This window comes from Coptis chinensis, chromosome 6 (genome assembly GCF_015680905.1).
Source record: "Coptis chinensis isolate HL-2020 chromosome 6, ASM1568090v1, whole genome shotgun sequence".
Taxonomy (NCBI): Eukaryota; Viridiplantae; Streptophyta; class Magnoliopsida; order Ranunculales; family Ranunculaceae; genus Coptis; species Coptis chinensis.
Genome location: NC_141461.1, coordinates 3,287,000 through 3,299,007, shown reverse-complemented (window position 1 = coordinate 3,299,007; position 12,008 = coordinate 3,287,000). Strand labels below are relative to the sequence as shown.

General features: G+C 35.5%; 1 pseudogene; it reads left to right on the top strand.

Moving 5' to 3' along the window:
* Window positions 1-1,874: 1,874 nt before the first annotated feature.
* Window positions 1,875-7,527, top strand: LOC147490784 (U-box domain-containing protein 3-like; annotated as a pseudogene).
* The last annotated feature ends 4,481 nt before the right edge of the window (window positions 7,528-12,008 follow it).

Genomic DNA, 12,008 nt, shown 5'->3' with positions numbered 1-12,008 from the left:
ACGTCCACAATGTCCGATTCGGCGATTCTCGATCCAAGAGGTTCGAGGTCTCATTAAGTTGTGGTGAGTATGAGGATGATAAGAAAGAATCGGTGAGTCTTGGCATTCAGGTTGGGGGGGATGAGGAAGTTAGGGTAGACGAGGGTAATACACGATCTGAGTCGGAAGGTGTTGTGGCCAGTACGTCAGGTCGAGGGGAGGGTTCGTCGTCAAGTGGGTTGCCCCTTAGGACGGTGGATCATCGTGCTACGAGCTCGTTCCCCGAACTGAGGGCAGCTTATGGGATCAACGTTCCCAATATGGAGATATACGAACCACAGTTGAGTGAAAACGTACGTAGTGAGGAGTACAACCCTTCGAATGGTGGGGTAATCATCTGTGAGGGCCAGCTGAGAGCGTATATGCAAATACCGTTCTCGAAACTGGTGTGTGACTTCTTGGCTCATTGTTGGAAGTCTCCCTGTCAGTTTGTTGGTAACACCTGACGACTGTTTAGAGTGTTCGACCTGTTGAATGCGAGTGGGGAATACCACATAGGGGTATCCGACATAATTGAACATTATGTTGTGAGGCGATCTGGTAATCTGAACTTTAGTTTGCAAACTATGACGACGCGTTCTGCTGTGATTGACGGTGTAAGCAACGAGGCCTGGACAAAGAGGCCGTTGCTGCTAGTTGGCAACTACTGTGCTAGCGGATATAGGTTGCAAACTAGGATTTGTAACATATCCGGTGGGTAGGAATGTCTTTTTTTTTCCGCTTTACTTGGTGATTTACTGTTGTTCTAACTGGCCCATGTCTTTGTTTTGTTTGTAGATTTTTCTGTGAAAACGCGAACTTTAGTACATTGTGTTTTTATTTATCGTGTGGGGATTGTGTGTCGGCGGAATAAGTGTTTGATGAAATGAGTGTTAAGGATGTTGTGACTTGGAATGCTGTGATATCAGGTTCAATGATTTTCGGGATGGAGTTAAATGATCTTTGGGATATTATGTAGACTCCGTCCGTCTCTAGTATTCATAAACAAGAAATAAGCCAAAAGGCCCTAATTCCAGTTTTTATCACTGATAAAACCAGCCGGATTTACAAATCATTGGTTAGGACAAGTTAGATGTCATAATCACTAATAAAACTGGTTTTTGGTTTTTAATCATTCAAAAGGACAAGTCCATGTTGACTTGACTTTTTTTTTTTTTAATATCCAATTATACCCTTCTATGTTTCGTAGTATATAAGTCATCATTTATTTGAACTAGAAACAAAAAATTGGAAAAACCATCGAGCCAAGCAAAAAAGGAAATGACAAGATCAATCGCTTTTCGATTGAAGATTAAAAATTTGAATCTAGAGATTCTATATTTCATTTGATTCGATTTAAAGGTTTGTCTCAACTTTATTATTCAAATCGAAATTGATTCGATTCGATGTTTGTTTTGATTCATTTTATTTGTTTGTTGAATTAGAAGGTTTTTTTACTATTTGTTTTTGTTAACTATTTTATTAATATATGTTTATTTTGATTTGATTCGATGTTTTTTTTGTTCGATTCATTATAGATCTAACTTTTTGAGTATGCACTAACAACTGTGCATACCACATTTTTTTAATGATGTGGTTGGTTGATTTTGCAGTGCTATGGATTTTAGTGTGCTACCACCAAATGTCAAGAGGGGTCCTGGTAGACCATGTTTTAAGAGAATTGAGAATACGGGTGCAATGCGCAACAAACGTCATAAGTGCCGAAAATGTCATTCGACGGACCACCACAATCGCAAGACTTGCACTGGGAAAAAGAATGCAGACCAAAAGAATGAGGGGCAGTGGAATGAGGGAGAAAGGAGTGAGGCATTCTGATGTTGCAATTATTTTTTCCAATGTCGAGAAACATAGAGGAAGTTGCACATACATTCAAGTAAACATACATGATTCTCTATTGATATTCTCATTTAATTCAATAAAAGTTTATTTTAGTTTGTTGGTTCCATTTTTTTTGTTTACGATCTATCCCGGAATTTCATCTCCGTCACCACATTATTTTTGTATGTGAGGGGTATCGTAGTTTTCATTGCACACTTGAAGGGGTATGTACGGGACTTTGGTGCATACCCTCTTTTGGTGTGCACCGACAGCTTTTGCCTTTTGGTGGTGGTAGTTCATCAACAAAAACTAATTGTCGGCTACCACAATACATACACACAACCATCTCAAAAGGCATTGAAGCAAATCCATAAGGAGAGACAAGTAGTGTGGTTGAAACATTACCAGTTAATTCAGAAACAATGTATCCTACACTGACATGGTATGCACCGAGATTTTTGTTTGTTTGTTTTGTACAAAACCACAAGGATGTAAACTTGGTTAATGCACAATTAATACTTATACTATATTCAATTGCATGAATTAAATTCATTAAAAGAAAAATATATAATGTAAACCAAAGATTGTAACATTCATTAAAAAAGTACTTGTTTTCAACTTAAATTCATTATCCAACAAAAACATACATCAGTGGCACTTGAAAGTTGCAACTAACAATTTCATCCATTTGGCCAACATACATTTCCACAATCAAATTCCTGTGCGATGTTTGGTTTGCACTGATGTTTGTGCATATCTCACATACCAAGAAGTAGTATATGACATTACACTTGTGCATACCATTTTCTTTGATGTTTGGTATGCGACCGATAATACGTGATATCTCGCGATACCAAGAAGTAGTATGCTTGACCGACACTTGTGCATACCATTTTTCTTTGTGATGTTTGGTATTCATCGACGTTTGTGTATACCTCGTGATTCCAAGAGGTAGTATGCAATGACACTTGTGCATAACATTTTCTTTGTGATGTTTGGTATGCATTGATGTTTGTGCATACTAAGATAGCATACTAAGGTGGTATGCACCGACACCTGTGCATACTAGGGTACTATTGTCTTTTTCGGACAAAAGTCAACTATTGTCCTTAAGAGTGTTTTTGAAATGCGGGTGGGTTTTTTGGTTCATTATTTCGGAATTTTGTCCTTTTTAGTTTTGTCCCCATTCATAAATCCTTATTCCTGAGATATCTGTACAATTGCGCATTTTACGAATTTTTTTGTGCTGTATTATTGACTCGCCCTTGTCTTGTTTCCTGAGAGCAGAAGTGTTTGTGCTGTATTATTGACTCGCCCTTGTCTTGTTTCCTGAGAGCAGAAGTGCCAATACACCTCACAGAGTGGTGTTGCCATAAAGTGGTTTTCCTTTTATATCAACTAGTAGAGGGCACGTGCGATGCACGTGATTGAAAGCTTAGCACTATGTAATATGATAGCTGGTATTAAATACATAGTATGATCTGATGTTGCAATATTTGAAGAAAATATTTTACTAATTGTCAGTCAGATACAATGTTTTAAAATTATTATTATGTCAGAGATACTCAATTTGTCCTTAAGTTTGGAATAGGTGGTCATCACCACACTATGAAACAATTAGGTTACCTATAGTCCTATTCTATACCAACATTTTGTCAATCCCAAGTGAGTTCTACCACATTCAGTATGGATACTTATAATTCATCAAGAAATAAATATCCATATTTATATGAAGTCCAAAACTATGATCAAGATCGTATCATATATATGTTTTACCTACGTGTTCTTCAAAGGACAAAGTAGAAATTCTTTGTACGATCTAAAGGATCACAAATGTTCCCCTCTTACGTAAGGTTCTGCTTCAAAATTTCTGATGTATCCAAGCGAAAAAATATGGTAAGTAAATTTATGTTTTGAGTCAATTTGTGATGCAAGTTTTTTTTTTTTTTACTTCACGTTTAACAATTAATACCACCTTATTGATAAATATATAGCCTTTCCACTTTCCAAGTTCCCAAGCCTTTCTGTCCTTATGGTAATCTGTAATGGCGAAAAAAAATATTTCGTCAAACTTTGTGTTGTCAATTTATGACAAATCGAAGAAATTGAACCCAATAAATAATAAACAATAATAAAAATACAAAAGAAAGACATTTTACTTTTTAATAAGCCAACATAATATAATGTGATGTGCTAGTAGGGACAAACCAACATAATCCCGGGTTCGATCCCGGCAGCGGGAGTTTAAAGATTTGTAAACTGATTTTAGTATCTAATGTGGTAGTGATAACCAAGGACCAAAATATCGATATTGGTGAATATTTTGGTGTACCCAAAAACTGATATATATCATATATATCGGATATATCTATTTTTTTTTTTTTGACCCATCCAAACTATTTAAAATATTAGAAATATCGAATATATCATAAATATCAAAAATATATTGGAAATATCGGGTTTATATTAAAAAATGGTCAAAAAATCAAACGATATATATTGTAAATATCGTATATATCGATTATATCGGCGATATAAAGTTTTATATCATAAATTCAAATATATATCGAAAAAAAGGGTTCAATATTCGGTGGATGTATGTCGAAAATATCGATATCGGTGTACAAAAAAAATAATATATATCAACAATATATCAGATATATCGGCGATATTTTGGTCCTCGGTGATAACTATCAATCCTATCAATGCATTGTACTATGTAACTTTTTCTTATTAATACAATTATCCTTTAAAAAAAAAACATAACAAACATAACAAACTCATAAGAAATCTAACTACTACATGATCAAAACAATAAAGGAAATTCTTGCACATCCTATTGTTCCCGTATACTAAGATAGGATACACATATGGTTAAACACCCATTAAATGTTTTATTAGTAATTGTTAATGCAGATTTCAACTCAAGGTAAGTCGAACACAATTTTTAGGAAAAGGTGTTGGTCTAACTTTAATGAAGCCAGTTCCTTATACTTAGGAGTGTCCCCCCCTAATAAGTTTTCTTTGTTATCTCCAGGTCCTACGGAGTGAGCCAATGGCAATAAAGATCCAGAGATCTTGTATTGATATTTGTCACATATTGTGTATAATGCTGCACTCATCTTCATTCACTTCATAATTAGTTGATCTTGAAGGTACTTAATATATATGTACTTCAATCTCATATGAATTATTTGTTGCAGCCCTCTGTGCCTTTTTCCTTGTTTGCATTTCCTTTTATAAGCCTTGTTGATCTACTTGTGCTACATATTTTCTCATTATTTTCTTGCTTTGTGCTAATTTATTGGTAGATTGTTTTCAGCACCGTTTGCAGGAACTTCAATGTTTAGACCAAGAGAGAGTATTGGAATTAAAAAAAGAAGCTATGAGAGATCAAAAGGAAATTTTTTACCCCATTCAGAGATTCTAATAAAAATTACTGAGTCACTTGGTTTAACTTGAAATCAGGAGTTGCTGGTGGAGAGTGTGACCTTGGAAAAGGAGAGAGCAAGATCACTGCTCAAGGAGTTAGAAGCAATTTATCAAATTGTGAATCTTATTGCGCACATTCGGGATTGGACGGCTAAAGTTGAGCAATATTCAGCTACAAATGGCGTGCCTATTCCTCCTTATTTTTGCTGCTCAACGTCGCTGGGGCTGATGTTGGACCCTGTGATTGTGGCATCTGGACAGACTTATGAAAGAGCTTTCATCCAAAGGTGGGTTGACAACGGACTAACATTTCTCAAAAAAACCCGTCAAGATCTTGCACATGCAAATCTTATTACCATTTACACCGTGAAGGATTTAATTGCAAATTGGTGCGAAGACAATAACATAAGACGTTGTGATACTGTTAATGGAAACAATGCTTCACCTTTGCCTATATCTTCTAATGTCCCTTCTCAAGATTTCACCCGTGCAGAGAGTTTTCATTGTTGTTTCTATAGTAATAATTCTACTCCAAGGTCCTCTCTGGAAGCTGGACATCGATCTCAAAAGAAAAAGGTTGGCGACTCATCAAAGTGTATTGAAGATAATAGCAAGGTGATTCCAAAGTGTGACCAATCATTCCCAGGGCAGTCATATATTCACAAAGCAGGAGTGAATCAGCCTCAAGCACTATTTCGAGCATTGAATATCTTCCCCATCCTTTGCAAATCGAATTTACATGAAGCATCGATTTGTCGAGTAAGCATGGACACACGAAGTGAATTTTTCGAAGAAGTCACAACCAATTGTTCGGTTTCTTCTCCAAGTAAAGAGGCGTGATTTTCTCCATGGTTGTCCGCAGAAAATATCATAGCTCCAAAACAGTCACCGCAGTTGCCGATAATATATGGAAGTAACCATCAGAGAAGCCTCTCTCTTCCATTTTCTGACTCAGGATTTGATGATTTGACCACATCTTCCCATGTTGAGAAGCTTGTAGAGGATCTAAAAGTTCAATGCAGTGACACACAAACCACAAAATGAATAGATTTTGCGGCTTCTCGCCAAGCACAATATGGATAATCGCGTAATTATTGCTCATTGTAGTGCTATTCCACCTCTTATTTCATTGCTATATTCAGTAGAGAAGCTGACCCAAGAGCACGCTGTCACTACTTTGTTGAACCTATCTATTAATGAAAACAATAAGAACATGATTGCAGAAGCAGGAGCAATAGAGCCACTAATCCATGTTCTTAAGTCAGGAAGTGCAAAAGCAAAAGAGAATGGCGCCGCTACTTTGTTCAGACTCTCTGTGTTGGAAGAGTACAAAATGAAGATTGGTCGTTCTACTGTAGTCAAGGCCTTAGTTGATCTCCTAGAATCGGGAACCCTTAGGGGGAAGAAAGATGATGTTACTGCTTTGTTCAATCTTTCCATATTTCATGCAGGGGCAGTGAAGCACCTTATTGAGTGATGGATCCCGACATAGGAATGATTGACAAATGCCGCTTCTTCTTGCCAACCCGTCAACAATTCTAGAGGGGCCGGAATAACTTGTGAAGGTGGCATCCCATTACTTGTTGAAGTTCTAGAAACAGATCACAAATGAGAAAAGGAAAATGTTGCGTCTATCTTATTGCAACTATGCTTTAATAGCCGAAGTTCTCAGACCTTAGTTCTTCAAGAAGGGGCTGTGCCACCTCTTGTTTCATTGTCTCAATGTGGTACACCTAGAGTAAAAGAGAAAGTATGCATTCCTAACCTTGTTACTTTAATTTAAATCTTTGCATTCTTTTTCTCTGATATGTGAGTGTATAAACAAATAGAGTTTATTAGCAGAAAAATATATCAAAATGTAGACTATGAAACTTCATAACGTATATATACAAATATTAAATGGTGATAGAGCTATCAAAGGCAACTATTAAGATAATCTTGCTTGCAACATAATATGTCAGAGAAACCTTTGTTTCTGGAACAATGTGTATTGGTAGGAGTTTTATTCTCAACACATAAATAGAAGTGTTTTGCATACTTGATTGGGCTATCCATGGAAGTGCTCATGTATTGAGAGGTGATATGCGGGAACCTCTCATTTCGGTGTCGGCCTAGCGTTTCTTGTAATTTCTCTTCGTACTAATGAAGTGCGATTCTGATTCTGTTTACACGCAGGCACACCAGATTCTTAGTCATTTTCGGAACCAGCAAGAGGGAGCCGTTGGAAAGGCAAAGTAATGATTCAGATTCTAGATTTTTGCTACTGTCATGCTAGTTGGAAAGTAATGAGTTTCGTGTTAATGAGATAACCCAATCACTGCTTTTATGTTTTTCCCAGTGTAAAACCTCTATATTATATAGGCCTCACCAATTAACCTCCCTGTTTTTCATAATATAAGCACATCACGGTAAGTCGGGTTTTGCGGTGGTGGAAAATAAAGTGATAAACAGTAATTTCGATTCACTTATACATTGTACCATAGGTGATGAAGAGATTAAAAAAATGGACATATACGTGTTTGAATCAAATGAATTAACTACTAAAAAGTCAACAAATGGATACACCAAACTACCATGTGAAATACTCCACTCTTTAAAGTGAAACATGAAAAATTAGTTTTGACGCACCTTTAAGCATTGGCTAAAAACAGTTAGATCCCGTCTTGAGAAAAAGGGTTCAATAGTGGTTACACACAACTCTTGGAAACAAAGGGTGTTTCTATGGGCTCGCATCATTCAATTTCAATCTATGGGTATTGGTCATTATAAAGTTTGCATTGGATGAAGGATTTAGATGGCCAAGAAAGCGAGCCACCAATAAATGATGCAATGAGAGAATTCAATGCGCTTGTCCTCCCACGATTCAAATTTAACATGCTATAGACCAGAGTTTGACAACGTCTAAAGACAATGAAAACCTAAAAATGAAATAGAGGAACGAAAGAGCAACCAAAACAATTTCGTTTACAATGCCTATCACATAAAGTGGTTTTCATATCAATCGCTTAACTATAAGTTTCTTGCATTGAGGCAGTTTTCCAAACAACATATGGGGAAAAATTACTCATGCCAGATACCCATTACCAAAAAAAATGGAAAAAGAAAACAAACATGAGAGAGAGAGAGAGAGAGAGAGAGAGAGAGAGAGAGTAATTGTAGTTGCTACCTTCAACAGACTGTTTAAGAAAGACAACACATGGCAATTCGAATTTAGGAATTGAAGTATGGACAAAGATAAAGCAATTACAGACAAACAGAAAAAAGAAGTATCAATAATATTTCGGACATACATAATAGGCACAATGGGCGAACGAAAAGAGGTTTTTTTGCTTAAGGGCGAAACTGCGCCAACAAAGGAACTGGAAATTTAGAAAATGTTTTATAAGAAAAGGAAGTCATGGTGCGGAACAGTTCAACTCTTATAAATCCAACACCTTAGTACCTTGTCTATCATATGAAAAAACAACCCAGATCACCTTACAAAAGCAAAATTAAGAACACCATTGTTTCGTTATGCAGATGTCTAGATGTCTAGTTTTCTACAAAATTTCAATAATCAATGTTTGCTTTTCGCTAATGGAATCTCAAAGGCAAAAGTTTGTTGCATGTTAACAATAACTACTTGCACACACACACGCATGAAATCGAGTTGGCACAATGATTGAGTCTAGATAACCTGCTTGTCATCCCAACAACAACAGAACCCTTACGCAAGAGAAAAGAATCTTGGGGTTTGCAACACAATCCCCGTATCTCTGCTCAAAAAACATATAATGATCTAAAAAAAAAAGGACGAAGAAGAACAAAACAAATAAAATTGAAATTCATACTCTCTGGGCGTCAAAGGCAAAGGCAAAACTCCACAAATATTTAAGCTAATTTCAATGGGGATGTACATTGAGGATTAGCAAGCAACAAAACTGTTAAGCAAAAGGGAATGTGTACATACCTCATTACCAGTAGGATAAGAGTATTAAGTCCCTCCATTTTTATCCAAAAAGAAAAATGAAAGAAGTTAATAGCATACATTTAAAACTTGAGAAATGATCTTGTGTAGTAACCAAATATTCTACACCAAAGCATTTCGTCAAACATGAAATGTTCAAAAACTAACGCAGAACAGAAACGGATCAAAAAAGAATAAAACTAAGAGGATAAAAAGAATAATATAGACATCACCTCTTCCATCGCAATTTAACAGAAATGTGAATGAAGTAATGAACCAATTTTTTAGAAAACAAAAAAAATGAAAAATTGAAAAATCAAAGACAAAAAGTAATCAAGGACTAAGTGCTTAACAATTTGTGGTGCAAAAATTAACAATCACAAAAGTAAAGAGTTCAGTAGTTTTACCCACGAAGACAAATGAAAGGGTTTCTTCTAAAATTGGAACAATCCCAAAATAAAAATTAGAACCATGTTAAAAAAAAAATCCAAATAGAAATAAGTCGTGGAAACGTTTAGACAACAACACCAAATACTAAAATTCTACTTTGCGTTTAAAAATGGGTCTTCATTGTAAAAAGTAAAAAATAAAAATGGGAAAGGGAAAATGGGAAGTGAGTGAGCGAGTTTTTCTTTTCTCTGATAAAAGTTGAGGATGGAGAAGAAGAATAGCTATTAGAAAGAATTACCTGTTATCTCAACAAAAAATGATATATAGAAGACTCGTCGCCATTGTATCTCTGAAGTTGGGAATGGGAAGTTAAAGACTAAACATGTGTTTTTCGATCCCAAAACAAAGTCTTACCCTCATTTAGTTAGTGAGGTGATGAATAAGGAAACTAATAAACTTTAGAAGGGAATTTTATTGTAAATTTATAATCACCAATTTGCCCTTTAACTTAATGCCTTCTGAGAATTTTAGAGGTGAAACTTTCGGGTATCCTTTTGATTTAAAAGATTGGATTAAAATAAAAAATACGGGGACTAATAAATCGAAGCAAGTTTTCCGATTATATATAAGATATCGTGCATTAAGCACAAGTAGCATTCCTGCATCATTTGTATATCACCTAAAATACTTGCAGAACTTTCTGTTACTTGTGCTTCACCTCTCCTGACGACCGGAACAGAGAAACTTGGTGTTGCCAATGTTCGTTTTTTTTTTTTTTTTCTTTTTTTTTTCTTCCCCCTTCAACTTGTAGAGTGACGCCCTCGACAAAACTTTTGGCCGTCTCTTCAATGATATTTTTCTTAAATTATTTGCCTCAATGCTCTTTAAGATCTGCAGAAATCAGTCTGCTGTTATTTTGGTTTCTATATCTCTTTCCATTGTCTCCGTTCCTGATTTAGGAGGATTATTCTAATAATTGTGTGTGCCAGCAAGTTATTCTTCGATGAAATGATTTCCACAATTAGGTATTGAGTAATGTGGCATCAATTGACATGGTATGTAGTATGGTATTGAACATTTTCCAAATTGACTGGCTGATATTTCCATTATTTCATAAATATGATCTTCTCAATTTCTTCCAAATATTCAAAACAAATGTTGAAAATTTTGTGGAAAACAAAACAAAACGTTAGGATTGTATACAAATAGTGATGCCTAGAATGTACTGTTGAAATTAAGAATGGAATGGACTAGATGAATTTAAAAATATGCACCTCCTTGAACTAGTTAGAACTCTCATAGCACATAATTATGTTCTCTAATGTTTTGGATGTAATTATGTTCTCTAATGTTTTGGCAACCACCGTTCACTTTCTGATAGTGGTCTTAGAAGAAACAGATAGTGGTCTTAGAAGAAATTATTGCCTTCGTTGGTATTCTCCAATGTCCCATTAGTATAAATCCACCGTCGATTAGAATAAAATTGAGAATCTCAAAAGCCCCACCAAAGTTAATAACACACAACTTTGAGTATTATCATTACCCAATTTTTTTCAAGTTAATCTGTAAGCTATATAATGCAATAACACCTTCACATACCCAACTTTAACACGCTGGGTTCAACGATTCTAGTTGTTATCATTCATATCCTGTTGAACACACAAAATGACACCAATCAAATGACACCAATCAAGAATAATCACACTAAATTACTTTCAATAGCTGAGGGACAAATTTAGCTTTCAGCCTGAGAAGCAGCACGGAACGCTGAAATGGTTTTTAGCCACTGAAACCAACTCAAAAAACAAACAGGTTTGCCCTCAGCTCGATCTTGGTGCTGAAAAAAATTAAAAAGTCCAACATATAAATTTGTTGGTCCCCGCGTCCTCACCAGACTTGGCAGCATGGTGTGGGACAAAGAATTGTCTAAAATTTAGTCAAACACAAGATCGAGCTTGGTCCATATGCTAAATCCAAATTAAACTCATGTTGAAGGAGGGGACGTACGACCAGCTGATACAATCAAATCTAGAACAAAACACTTGTAGTTTTTACTTCCTAACTTTTTCTTGTAAGTTGTAACAAAAACACTGCAAAAACAATATTTATAAGAGCATTCCCAATGTAAGTCAATATTTTCCTCATCTTATCACCTCCACGTAGGTAGTATTTTTCCCTCTTATCATCGTTTTGGTGAAAAACAAGGTGAAGTTGCCTAATGTAAAAGTGAAAAATAATCTCGGACGGGATGTTAGATTCCGTCTTGACGTAAAAATCGAAAAAACGCTCTAGACGGAATGAAACATCCTATCTGAAAAAATAAAAATAAAAATAAATAAATAAAATTATGCGAGATGAAATGAAACATTATGTCCGAAAAAAA